This window comes from Rhinoderma darwinii, unplaced genomic scaffold, assembly GCF_050947455.1.
Source record: "Rhinoderma darwinii isolate aRhiDar2 unplaced genomic scaffold, aRhiDar2.hap1 Scaffold_277, whole genome shotgun sequence".
NCBI lineage: Eukaryota > Metazoa > Chordata > Amphibia > Anura > Rhinodermatidae > Rhinoderma > Rhinoderma darwinii.
In genome coordinates this window covers 1,015-13,910 of record NW_027463059.1, presented here as the reverse complement: position 1 = coordinate 13,910, position 12,896 = coordinate 1,015, and the positions used below count along the sequence as shown (strand labels likewise).

General features: G+C 46.6%; 5 non-coding genes across 5 annotated transcripts; 1 reads left to right on the top strand and 4 right to left on the bottom strand.

The window, feature by feature from the left end:
• Positions 1-4,445: 4,445 nt before the first annotated feature.
• On the top strand, positions 4,446-4,640 carry LOC142703546 (U2 spliceosomal RNA). Its single transcript, XR_012867582.1, has one exon. It is a non-coding gene; the product is annotated as a U2 spliceosomal RNA (small nuclear RNA).
• Positions 4,641-6,037: 1,397 nt separating this feature from the next.
• On the bottom strand, positions 6,038-6,228 carry LOC142703547 (U2 spliceosomal RNA). Its single transcript, XR_012867583.1, has one exon. It is a non-coding gene; the product is annotated as a U2 spliceosomal RNA (small nuclear RNA).
• A 1,234-nt stretch (positions 6,229-7,462) lies between these two features.
• LOC142703542 (U2 spliceosomal RNA) lies at positions 7,463-7,653 on the bottom strand. The gene has a single exon (XR_012867579.1). It is a non-coding gene; the product is annotated as a U2 spliceosomal RNA (small nuclear RNA).
• Positions 7,654-8,877: 1,224 nt separating this feature from the next.
• On the bottom strand, positions 8,878-9,068 carry LOC142703550 (U2 spliceosomal RNA). Its single transcript, XR_012867586.1, has one exon. It is a non-coding gene; the product is annotated as a U2 spliceosomal RNA (small nuclear RNA).
• A 1,238-nt stretch (positions 9,069-10,306) lies between these two features.
• Positions 10,307-10,497, bottom strand: LOC142703548 (U2 spliceosomal RNA). The gene has a single exon (XR_012867584.1). It is a non-coding gene; the product is annotated as a U2 spliceosomal RNA (small nuclear RNA).
• Between the last annotated feature and the right edge of the window lie 2,399 nt (positions 10,498-12,896).

Sequence of the window (12,896 nt, the reverse complement as noted above, 5' to 3'; positions counted from 1 at the left end):
AAAGAGCACAATATGAGAGAATGCTCACAAGAGAAAAAATGTAATTTTTGCCAAAAAACTGGTCATCTGTACTATTCTTGTCCCCATAGGTACCGAGGCGAAGAAAATGAGCAACCCGAGGCGCCCCCACGTGCTCCACCAGCGGACCAGTCCCACCCCCGGGGAGAGGAGCATGCCGGGGCCGCGAAGGAGCAGCGAGGCACCTGGGCTTCAGTGGTGCGGAATAATGGAGCCAAAGCGGGTGCCTCGCAGCCAGCAACCTCTGAGGAAAGGATGGAGCCCAGCGCCAAAGATAAAAGGCAAGCTAAGAGGAAGGCGGAAAAGGAGCAGGCCACCAATGATACTGTGGCATCCCAGAGGGCTGGTTGTCCAGTGGGTGCCGGGCCTGCTCCTGCACCTGGGTCTCAGGAGTCTGACTCCGAGCAGGAGAACTGGGTAGCGGTGGGTCCCCGAAAAAAGGGAAAACAGGAGCGTGCTGGTAGGAGGGAATCAGGGGAGGAGCAGATGGACACGTCCGTGAAGAAAAGTGAGGCTCCTCCTAGGACCACCTCCTCGCCTGACCTGGTGAGGAGGGTGGGCACTGTTCCCTCCCAGATACCGGACACCCCGCCGTGTGCGCAACCTCCCCCTCTAAGACGGCGTCAACAGAGCCTGGGGGGAGAGGCGGGGCCCTTGGGGGACCCACCCGAAATGGACCTACGTGGTCACCCAGTTGAGACCCAGGTGACGCTAAGCGAGAGTGGGCTCCCCTTGTACGAGATAAGAGTTGCTGGCACGGCTCTCAGTGAAGGTAGTTCCTCTCCCTTTTCGTCCCTCTTTGCAGGCGATTCGGACGAGGGTGAGGATATGAGCGCAAACGAGAATTCTGGTAATGCTGGTGGAGGAAATGTCTGATTTTAAGTTCCACGAATATTTATTATTTTAAAATCAAGACGTTATTTTAATCTCCACAATGTCTGAAGTAAAGGGAATCTCCCTCAACGTGAGGGGCGCCAAGTCCAAAGTTAGAAGGGTTGCTCTCTTCAGCTTTTTAGCTGGCCTGGCAGCCTCTGTTTTTTTCCTGCAGGAGTGCGGCATTCCCCATACGATGAAGTACCATAAATACCAAGAGGATTGGAAGTATGGTCCATCAGTCTGGTCTGGATGTAACGAGTCCAGATCAGCAGGGGTCGCCATTCTTTTTAAGGGAAACGTTTTAATCGATTTTATCCAAGAGATTCTTCCAGGACGTATTTTATTGGTTAAGGCTTTTATTGACGGTGTGAAATGGCAGTTTTTAAATTTTTACGGCTCACCAGACAAAAATGAAAGAGCAGAAATGTTAGCGATTTTACCTCTTTTTATTAACACGACTGAGCCTTTTATCCTCGCAGGTGATTTTAATTGTATCCTGAGAGGGGAACACCGGCTTACCAGCGCTACAAGCAGAAACTATGACAAGACCTCTGGACTGCTCAAAGATATGGTGGGTGATTTTAAATTAAAAGACGTTTATAAAGAATGTAACAGGAGCAGTCCAGAGGAAGCCGGCGTTACCTGGAGCAACGCCACCTGTAGCTCCAGGATAGATTTAATATTTTGTAACGAGAATCTACTGCCTTTTAAATGTGAAGTTTTAACCAATGTTTTTTCCGATCACAAGCTTTTATCATTTTATGTAAAGCGTGATTTTAATAACATTATTAGTAAAAAGTCCTGGAAGTTAAATGTTTCCCTTTTAGATGATCCACAGGTTTTTACAGATTTTATTGAATTTTACAAAGAGAGTAGGCGGGTGAGAGACACACGGGCTCCCATCACTGAATGGTGGGAGAAAATGAAAAGAAAAATAAAAGAATTTTTATTAAAAAAAGTGTGGCAAAAGCCAGAGAGAAGAAAGCTTTTTTTAAAATCCTCAACACCCGCCTACAGACCCTGTACAAGATGAGAGAGCATGAGATAGATGTAAAAGACGACATCACCAACTTAAAAAAAGAGATAGCTCAGTGCCTGGAGCAGAAAGGCAAAGAAATTATTTTTCGTTCCAGGATACAACACGTGGAAGAGAACGAGACCTGCTCCAGGTACTTTTTTAAGAAGATGAACAATAAAAAAGCTATTCTTAAAAACATTGATGGGGTGTCGGATGTACAGGGTCTTTTAAGTAAAGTTCATGAGTTTTATACTGACCTTTTTAATGTGAAAACTGTGGATCGTGATTTTATGCGTGACTCGCTGAAGGAGATTACCACTGTTTTAGACCCTGTCTCCCAGAATTTTTTATTGCAGGAACTGTCGGAGCAGGAGATTTTAGAAACAGTGAAGAGTTTTAAAGCAGGTAAAGTTCCTGGCCCGGACAGTATACCCAGCGAGTTTTATGTCAAATTTTATGACATTTTAAAAGATGATCTCTTAAACCTTTTTACCGAAGTCTTTCATTCCAAGATGCTGCCTAAGTCCTGGCGGAAGGGTGAGGTCTCCTTGCTATACAAGAAAGGTGACATCGCAGTTTTAGAGAATTGGAGACCAATAACCCTTCTGAATAGTGACTACAAAATAATGGCAAAACTATGCGCAAACCGTTTAAAAGCCATAGTACCCCACATCATACACTCTAACCAGGTGTGTGGGGTGCCAGGCCGCAGCATCTGGGATAATATTAATTTAATAAAAGATGCGATTGAAGACACAAAATCTAGAAACGGAAAATTAGCAATTTTATCCATAGATTTTCAAAAAGCTTTCGACCGAGTATCGCACTTTTATCTTTTTAAGGTTTTAGAGCGGATGGGTATACCAGAAGGTTTTTTATTATCTATTAAAGCCTTTTATAAAGATTGCACAAGCAAAATTTTAGTAAATGGTTTTAAGACACAGGACGTTCTTTTAAACTCTGGGGTGAAGCAGGGGTGTCCCTTGTCCCCACTGCTTTTCATATGTGCACTAGAGCCTCTGCTATGCGCAATACGCCGTGATAAACAAATACGTGGAGTCCCCCTGCCAGGGGGAGGCGGCATAGAGGCTAAAGCAGTGGGGTACATGGATGATGTGGCGATACTTTGTAGGGACACCCTGTCGCTTCAGAAAGCCCTAAAACAAATTGAGTTTTATTGCTGTGCTTCCGGTTTTAGAATAAATTTCAGCAAAAGTAATATTTTAAGAATAGGAAGCATGGTTTTTAGAGACGTACCCGTTCCTGTGTCAGATACTATTAAAGTTTTAGGTATCTCCTTCAGTGAGCACGACAATGGTTTTATAAGTTGGGACATGGTGGCGCAGAAGGTAAACAATAAAATTTGTATGTGGAATATGAGGAAACTCACTATGGAGGGAAAAATTTTAATCATAAAAATGGTCATTTTACCCCTTCTTTTATACACAAGCATGGTGTTCCCTCCCCCAACAGTTTTATTACGAAAAATAACAAAAGCATGTTTTACCTTCTTTTGGAGTTCCAGGATGGAGAAATTGAAACGAGAAACGGTAATAAAGTCCAAACCAAAGGGTGGCAAAGATTTTCCTGATTTTAATAGGTTTCTTTTAATTAAGTTCTTTAGTTTCTGTTTTAATTCCCTTTTTAAAGAGCACTATTGGTCTTACTTTTTACGTTTTAATACTGGGTTTTTTATGCGGAGGTTTGGTTGGTTCAACATAATTTTATCCTCACCATACGCTTTTAAATTACCAGCGAATTACGTAATTTTAGAAAAAATAGTGGCTCTCTTCAATTTAAAAGGGAAGACCGTGAACGAACTTAAAAACAGCAAGAAAATAATTAAAGACCTGAGAGAGAGCGAGACGGTCAGCAATGTGCTTTTATTTTCAAAATGATTAATGTGTTTTATCTTTTTAATGCACAGATGGACCTGGCCTGGAGCTGCGTTCATCAATGTCTTCCATGCCGGGCATTCCAGTACAGAAGAGGATTCACGAGGTCTGCCGTCTGCCCGAGGGAAGGCTGCCAGGCCGAGGAAACTATAAGACATATTTTTTGGACATGTGACTTTGCAAAACAATTTTGGAAAAAAATATTCCCTCTTTTGGTGAAGATGGCAGACCTAAAGGACTTAAACTATGAAGATATTTTATATGGACTTTTTGGATGCCCAACCGCGAGTCAGAAGATAATTGCATGGAAGACGATGAATTGCGCCAAAGAAGCTCTATGGAAGGCCAGGAACATCCTCCTTTTTAAGCACGACGTTTTATCGGTTGATGATGTTTTGGGTCTTTGTTTTAGTGAGATGTATATTTATTTTTTACTAGACAAAAAAAGGAATGCCACCCTTCTAAATAAATGGTTTGTGACTGACTGGAACTCCAAATAAATAAAGATTTGCCCCATGTCCCTCTACATAAATTTTATGAAAATTTGATTTTACTATTGTTACAATGTAAAAATTCTTTGTATATTATCTATGTAACTAAAATGTGTTTTATTGTAAAATTGAAATTTTTATAAATAAATCATTGACACCCCCGCGAGGGGGTAGCCAACTGAAAAAAAATCTGTTCTTATCAGTTTAATATCTGATACGTCCCCTATCTGGGGACCATATATTAAATGGATTTTTAGAACAGGGAGATGGAAATAGAGCTTGCTCTGTCCACTCCACGCATTGACCTGGTATTGCAGTATTTCCAGGACCGGTGCACCCTTTCCTTATGTGTTGACTAAAATCAGATTCCAAAAGTGTTTTTTGTGTTTGCCATTGTTTCTGTCTTTCTGAAGGGATCTCCCCTTTTAATCCCATTATTTCAACACCTGTTGGACAATGCATGAGTGATAATGAGCTAATTGATTAAATGCAATTAATGAATACATTGCCACCTCTTGTTTTGTGTCGTCTGTGTGTCTGTGTTTCCGGCATTTCACATTGGAACAGCTCATTCACCTTCCTTGTCTTCTCTCTGCCCTCCCTTTTAGGTAAGTTAAAGAGCTGCACCTGAGCCAGCCACTGATTGATGCAGCACCACAGTCAAATAGTGGAGTGGAGTAGGGGAACAGCAAACAGCCATTAAAGCCGCCCGCCCGCCCGCCCGCCCGCCCGCCACAATGGACCTACCTGTGTACACTAGATGGATGTGATGGAATGTACTGTCGTCCCTACATTTCAAGAAGGAGTAAGAATTGCAGTTGCAACAAAGCCTTGCTTGCCTACAAAGAGAGCAGCAATTTGGATTTGTTACTATTTTACCTAGAAGAATAACAAACTGTGCAAGGATGGAGGTTGTAGGAGCAAGGAGAAGTTGTCTGTAAAGTTGGTGGATGCTTATTTTCCATTTTGCAGTCCCTTGTTCCGTCTGAACTTTATATAAGACGGTGCGGCTCAGTCAGTCACTCAGTGTTGCCTGAGAGGGCAACACTGCAACAGCCGGCCGCCAGGCTGTCTTTTTTTGCACAGCTAGTTGCCTCCAGGAGGCCACAAGAGGGAGACAAGGGACTGCAAAATGGAAAATAAGCATCCACCAACTTTACAGACAACTTCTCCTTGCTCCTACAACCTCCATCCTTGCACAGTTTGTTATTCTTCTAGGTAACATAGTAACAAATCCAAATTGCTGCTCTCTTTGTAGGCAAGCAAGGCTTTGTTGCAACTGCAATTCTTACTCCTTCTTGAAATGTAGGGACAACAGTACATTCCATCACATCCATCTAGTGTACACAGGTAGGTCCATTGTGGCGGGCGGGCGGCTTTAATGGCTGTTTGCTGTTCCCCTACTCCACTCCACTATTTGACTGTGGTGCTGCATCAATCAGTGGCTGGCTCAGGTGCAGCTCTTTAACTTACCTAAAAGGGAGGGCGGAGAGAAGACAAGGAAGGTGAATGAGCTGTTCCAATGTGAAATGCCGGAAACACAGACACACAGACGACACAAAACAAGAGGTGGCAATGTATTCATTAATTGCATTTAATCAATTAGCTCATTATCACTCATGCATTGTCCAACAGGTGTTGAAATAATGGGATTAAAAGGGGAGATCCCTTCAGAAAGACAGAAACAATGGCAAACACAAAAAACACTTTTGGAATCTGATTTTAGTCAACACATAAGGAAAGGGTGCACCGGTCCTGGAAATACTGCAATACCAGGTCAATGCGTGGAGTGGACAGAGCAAGCTCTATTTCCATCTCCCTGTTCTAAAAATCCATTTAATATATGGTCCCCAGATAGGGGACGTATCAGATATTAAACTGATAAGAACAGATACTACACTTGATCTTAGCCAAAAGGCCGAGAAGCGATAACCCGAACGGGCCGCGCGTTGCCCGAGCCTGCCCGATACTGCTGTTCAGCCCTTGCAGCGATTCAGCCTACTTCTAGGCAATTCCATGGGGCCCTGCAGGCTCACACACTCACAGCTACACGGGAGGTGAATAAAGGCCGGAGAGGAAGCCAGACAGGATTTTCTTCTTTTGCTTGCACCACAATGCAGTGCTGAAAGAGGAGGAATCTACATAAAAACGCCTTCCTGGCAACGCCCAAATGCCCTGCTGCCATGCAGATAAACACTGGCTGCGGCAGCCAGTGCATGCCCACAGCCACCCCTTGTTCCTTCACACCTTGTATCAGCTGTAATCCAGTCCAGTCCAGTGCTGCCTGCTGAGCAGCACTGACCAACACTGCCTGGGCCCAGGCTTTTATCTCTGAGGCCCCATTATGATGTCAGAAAGCTGGCTCTGGCTCCACAGGGCTCCACTATGACACGTGCAAAGTTCCGTCTGAACTTTATATAAGACGGTGCGGCTCAGTCAGTCACTCAGTGTTGCCTGAGAGGGCAACACTGCAACAGCCGGCCGCCAGGCTGTCTTTTTTTGCACAGCTAGTTGCCTCCAGGAGGCCACAAGAGGGAGACAAGGGACTGCAAAATGGAAAATAAGCATCCACCAACTTTACAGACAACTTCTCCTTGCTCCTACAACCTCTATCCTTGCACAGTTTGTTATTCTTCTAGGTAACATAGTAACAAATCCAAATTGCTGCTCTCTTTGTAGGCAAGCAAGGCTTTGTTGCAACTGCAATTCTTACTCCTTCTTGAAATGTAGGGACGACAGTACATTCCATCACATCCATCTAGTGTACACAGGTAGGTCCATTGTGGCGGGCGGGCGGGAGGCTTTAATGGCTGTTTGCTGTTCCCCTACTCCACTCCACTATTTGACTGTGGTGCTGCATCAATCAGTGGCTGGCTCAGGTGCAGCTCTTTAACTTACCTAAAAGGGAGGGCGGAGAGAAGACAAGGAAGGTGAATGAGCTGTTCCAATGTGAAATGCCGGAAACACAGACACACAGACGACACAAAACAAGAGGTGGCAATGTATTCATTAATTGCATTTAATCAATTAGCTCATTATCACTCATGCATTGTCCAACAGGTGTTGAAATAATGGGATTAAAAGGAGAGATCCCTTCAGAAAGACAGAAACAATGGCAAACACAAAAAACACTTTTGGAATCTGATTTTAGTCAACACATAAGGAAAGGGTGCACCGGTCCTGGAAATACTGCAATACCAGGTCAATGCGTGGAGTGGACAGAGCAAGCTCTATTTCCATCTCCCTGTTCTAAAAATCCATTTAATATATGGTCCCCAGATAGGGGACGTATCAGATATTAAACTGATAAGAACAGATACTACACTTGATCTTAGCCAAAAGGCCGAGAAGCGATAACCCGAACGGGCCGCGTGTTGCCCGAGCCTGCCCGATACTGCTGTTCAGCCCTTGCAGCGATTCAGCCTACTTCTAGGCAATTCCATGGGGCCCTGCAGGCTCACACACTCACAGCTACACGGGAGGTGAATAAAGGCCGGAGAGGAAGCCAGACAGGATTTGCTTCTTTTGCTTGCACCACAATGCAGTGCTGAAAGAGGAGGAATCTACATAAAAACGCCTTCCTGGCAACGCCCAAATGCCCTGCTGCCATGCAGATAAACAATGGCAGCGGCAGCAAGTGCATGCCCACAGCCACCCCTTGTTCCTTCACACCTTGTATCAGCTGTAATCCAGTCCAGTCCAGTGCTGCCTGCTGAGCAGCACTGACCAACACTGCCTGGGCCCAGGCTTTTATCTCTGAGGCCCCATTATGATGTCAGAAAGCTGGCTCTGGCTCCACTATGACACGTGCAAAGTTCCGTCTGAACTTTATATAAGACGGTGCGGCTCAGTCAGTCACTCAGTGTTGCCTGAGAGGGCAACACTGCAACAGCCGGCCGCCAGGCTGTCTTTTTTTGCACAGCTAGTTGCCTCCAGGAGGCCACAAGAGGGAGACAAGGGACTGCAAAATGGAAAATAAGCATCCACCAACTTTACAGACAACTTCTCCTTGCTCCTACAACCTCCATCCTTGCACAGTTTGTTATTCTTCTAGGTAACATAGTAACAAATCCAAATTGCTGCTCTCTTTGTAGGCAAGCAAGGCTTTGTTGCAACTGCAATTCTTACTCCTTCTTGAAATGTAGGGACGACAGTACATTCCATCACATCCATCTAGTGTACACAGGTAGGTCCATTGTGGCGGGCGGGCGGGCGGCTTTAATGGCTGTTTGCTGTTCCCCTACTCCACTCCACTATTTGACTGTGGTGCTGCATCAATCAGTGGCTGGCTCAGGTGCAGCTCTTTAACTTACCTAAAAGGGAGGGCGGAGAGAAGACAAGGAAGGTGAATGAGCTGTTCCAATGTGAAATGCCGGAAACACAGACACACAGACGACACAAAACAAGAGGTGGCAATGTATTCATTAATTGCATTTAATCAATTAGCTCATTATCACTCATGCATTGTCCAACAGGTGTTGAAATAATGGGATTAAAAGGGGAGATCCCTTCAGAAAGACAGAAACAATGTCAAACACAAAAAACACTTTTGGGATCTGATTTTAGTCAACACATAAGGAAAGGGTGCACCGGTCCTGGAAATACTGCAATACCAGGTCAATGCGTGGAGTGGACAGAGCAAGCTCTATTTCCATCTCCCTGTTCTAAAAATCCATTTAATATATGGTCCCCAGATAGGGGACGTATCAGATATGAAACTGATAAGAACAGATACTACACTTGATCTTAGCCAAAAGGCCGAGAAGCGATAACCCGAACGGGCTGCGCGTTGCCCGAGCCTGCCCGATACTGCTGTTCAGCCCTTGCAGCGATTCAGCCTACTTCTAGGCAATTCCATGGGGCCCTGCAGGCTCACACACTCACAGCTACACGGGAGGTGAATAAAGGCCGGAGAGGAAGCCAGGCAGGATTTGCTTCTTTTGCTTGCACCACAATGCAGTGCTGAAAGAGGAGGAATCTACATAAAAACGCCTTCCTGGCAACGCCCAAATGCCCTGCTGCCATGCAGATAAACACTGGCAGCGGCAGCAAGTGCATGCCCACAGCCACCCCTTGTTCCTTCACACCTTGTATCAGCTGTAATCCAGTCCAGTCCAGTGCTGCCTGCTGAGCAGCACTGACCAACACTGCCTGGGCCCAGGCTTTTATCTCTGAGGCCCCATTATGATGTCAGAAAGCTGGCTCTGGCTCCTCAGGGCTCCACTATGACACGTGCAAAGTTCCGTCTGAACTTTATATAAGACGGTGCGGCTCAGTCAGTCACTCAGTGTTGCCTGAGAGGGCAACACTGCAACAGCCGGCCGCCAGGCTGTCTTTTTTTGCACAGCTAGTTGCCTCCAGGAGGCCACAAGAGGGAGACAAGGGACTGCAAAATGGAAAATAAGCATCCACCAACTTTACAGACAACTTCTCCTTGCTCCTACAACCTCCATCCTTGCACAGTTTGTTATTCTTCTAGGTAACATAGTAACAAATCCAAATTGCTGCTCTCTTTGTAGGCAAGCAAGGCTTTGTTGCAACTGCAATTCTTACTCCTTCTTGAAATGTAGGGACGACAGTACATTCCATCACATCCATCTAGTGTACACAGGTAGGTCCATTGTGGCGGGCGGGCGGGCGGGCGGCTTTAATGGCTGTTTGCTGTTCCCCTACTCCACTCCACTATTTGACTGTGGTGCTGCATCAATCAGTGGCTGGCTCAGGTGCAGCTCTTTAACTTACCTAAAAGGGAGGGCGGAGAGAAGACAAGGAAGGTGAATGAGCTGTTCCAATGTGAAATGCCGGAAACACAGACACACAGACGACACAAAACAAGAGGTGGCAATGTATTCATTAATTGCATTTAATCAATTAGCTCATTATCACTCATGCATTGTCCAACAGGTGTTGAAATAATGGGATTAAAAGGGGAGATCCCTTCAGAAAGACAGAAACAATGGCAAACACATAAAACACTTTTGGAATCTGATTTTAGTCAACACATAAGGAAAGTGTGCACCGGTCCTGGAAATACTGCAATACCAGGTCAATGCGTGGAGTGGACAGAGCAAGCTCTATTTCCATCTCCCTGTTCTAAAAATCCATTTAATATATGGTCCCCAGATAGGGGACGTATCAGATATTAAACTGATAAGAACAGATACTACACTTGATCTTAGCCAAAAGGCCGAGAAGCGATAACCCGAACGGGCCGCGCGTTGCCCGAGCCTGCCCGATACTGCTGTTCAGCCCTTGCAGCGATTCAGCCTACTTCTAGGCAATTCCATGGGGCCCTGCAGGCTCACACACTCACAGCTACATGGGAGGTGAATAAAGGCCGGAGAGGAAGCCAGACAGGATTTGCTTCTTTTGCTTGCACCACAATGCAGTGCTGAAAGAGGAGGAATCTACATAAAAACGCCTTCCTGGCAATGCCCAAATGCCCTGCTGCCATGCAGATAAACAATGGCAGCGGCAGCAAGTGCATGCCCACAGCCACCCCTTGTTCCTTCACACCTTGTATCAGCTGTAATCCAGTCCAGTCCAGTGCTGCCTGCTGAGCAGCACTGACCAACACTGCCTGGGCCCAGGCTTTTATCTCTGAGGCCCCATTATGATGTCAGAAAGCTGGCTCTGGCTCCTCAGGGCTCCACTATGACACGTGCAAAGTTCCGTCTGAACTTTATATAAGACGGTGCGGCTCAGTCAGTCACTCAGTGTTGCCTGAGAGGGCAACACTGCAACAGCCGGCCGCCAGGCTGTCTTTTTTTGCACAGCTAGTTGCCTCCAGGAGGCCACAAGAGGGAGACAAGGGACTGCAAAATGGAAAATAAGCATCCACCAACTTTACAGACAACTTCTCCTTGCTCCTACAACCTCCATCCTTGCACAGTTTGTTATTCTTCTAGGTAAAATAGTAACAAATCCAAATTGCTGCTCTCTTTGTAGGCAAGCAAGGCTTTGTTGCAACTGCAATTCTTACTCCTTCTTGAAATGTAGGGACGACAGTACATTCCATCACATCCATCTAGTGTACACAGGTAGGTCCATTGTGGCGGGCGGGCGGGCCGGCGGGCGGGCGGGCGGCTTTAATGGCTGTTTGCTGTTCCCCTACTCCACTCCACTATTTGACTGTGGTGCTGCATCAATCAGTGGCTGGCTCAGGTGCAGCTCTTTAACTTACCTAAAAGGGAGGTGTAACGGCAGGGGGTAGGGAGACGGACAAGTGAGCCCTAATCTACCCGCCACTCTGTCCCTGCCTACTTGCAACGACCCGCCCTAGGCGACGGGGTACAACTGGGCGGCGGTCCCTGCGCTCAGTAAGTGCACGACAAACACGACAAACATACAAGGAACACAAGCAAGGAAAAGGGGCCGTTGCCCACGGCAACACCGTGAGCAACCAGAGTGGTGAACGAGCCGAGTCAAGCCAGGAGTGTGCGAGGTACAAAACGAAAAGCAGAAGAGTAGTCGGTAAGCCAGGGTCGGTATGGAGCAGGATCAAAAATAGCAGGAGCTGTAGCTGGGCCAGGAACCACAAGGAAGGAAACAAAAGCAATAACAAGCACCGAGGGACAGGAAGTGCAGGCTTAAATAGACCGAGGGCGGGAGCTAGCTGAGTCTGGCCAGGTTACGATAGGCTCTCCCACTCCTAAGCCTGCCAGCCTGAATGGTGGAAGCAGGAGTCAGTCTCAGGGATGTATTCTCAGGTGCTGACTGATTAGTTCTGGGAGTTAACCCCGCAGTGCCTGGCAGATCCTTTACAGTACCCCCCCTTTTATGAGGGGCCACCGGACCCTTTCTAAGTGGACCTGGCTTACTGGGGAAACGCAGGTGGAACTTCCTGACCAATACCCCAGCGTGAACATCCCGGGCGGGTACCCAAGTCCTCTCCTCGGGCCCGTATCCTCTCCAATGGACCAGGTACTGGAGGGAGCCTTGGACCATCTTGCTGTCCACAATCCTGGCCACCTCGAATTCCACCCCCTCCGGGGTGAGGATGGGAACAGGAGGTCTCCTCGAGGGAGCCAAGGACGGGGAGCAGCGTTTGAGGAGGGAGGCATGAAACACGTCGTGTATCCGAAAAGACGGGGGTAACTCCAGCCGGAAGGAGACAGGATTGAGGACCTCAATGACCTTATACGGCCCAATAAACCGGGGAGCAAACTTCTTGGACGGAACCTTGAGACGCAAGTTCCTAGACGACAACCACACCAGATCCCCGACCATAAACAGGGGGTTAGCAGAACGTTTTTTATCAGCCTGAGTTTTTTGTACGCTCTGGGACACCTCTAGGTTTTTCTGAACCTGGGCCCAGACTGTGCACAGTTCCCGATGAACGACCTCTACCTCAGGATTGTTGGAACTACCAGGTGAAACGGAGGAGAACCGTGGATTAAACCCAAAATTACAAAAAAAAGGAGAGACCCCAGACGAGTTACTGACCCGGTTATTAAGGGAAAATTCGGCGAGGGGAATGAAAGAGACCCAATCAAATTGACAGTCAGAGACAAAACACCTTAAGTATTGTTCTAGAGACTGATTAGTCCTCTCCGTTTGGCCATTGGTTTCAGGATGGAAGGCAGAGGAGAAGGACAG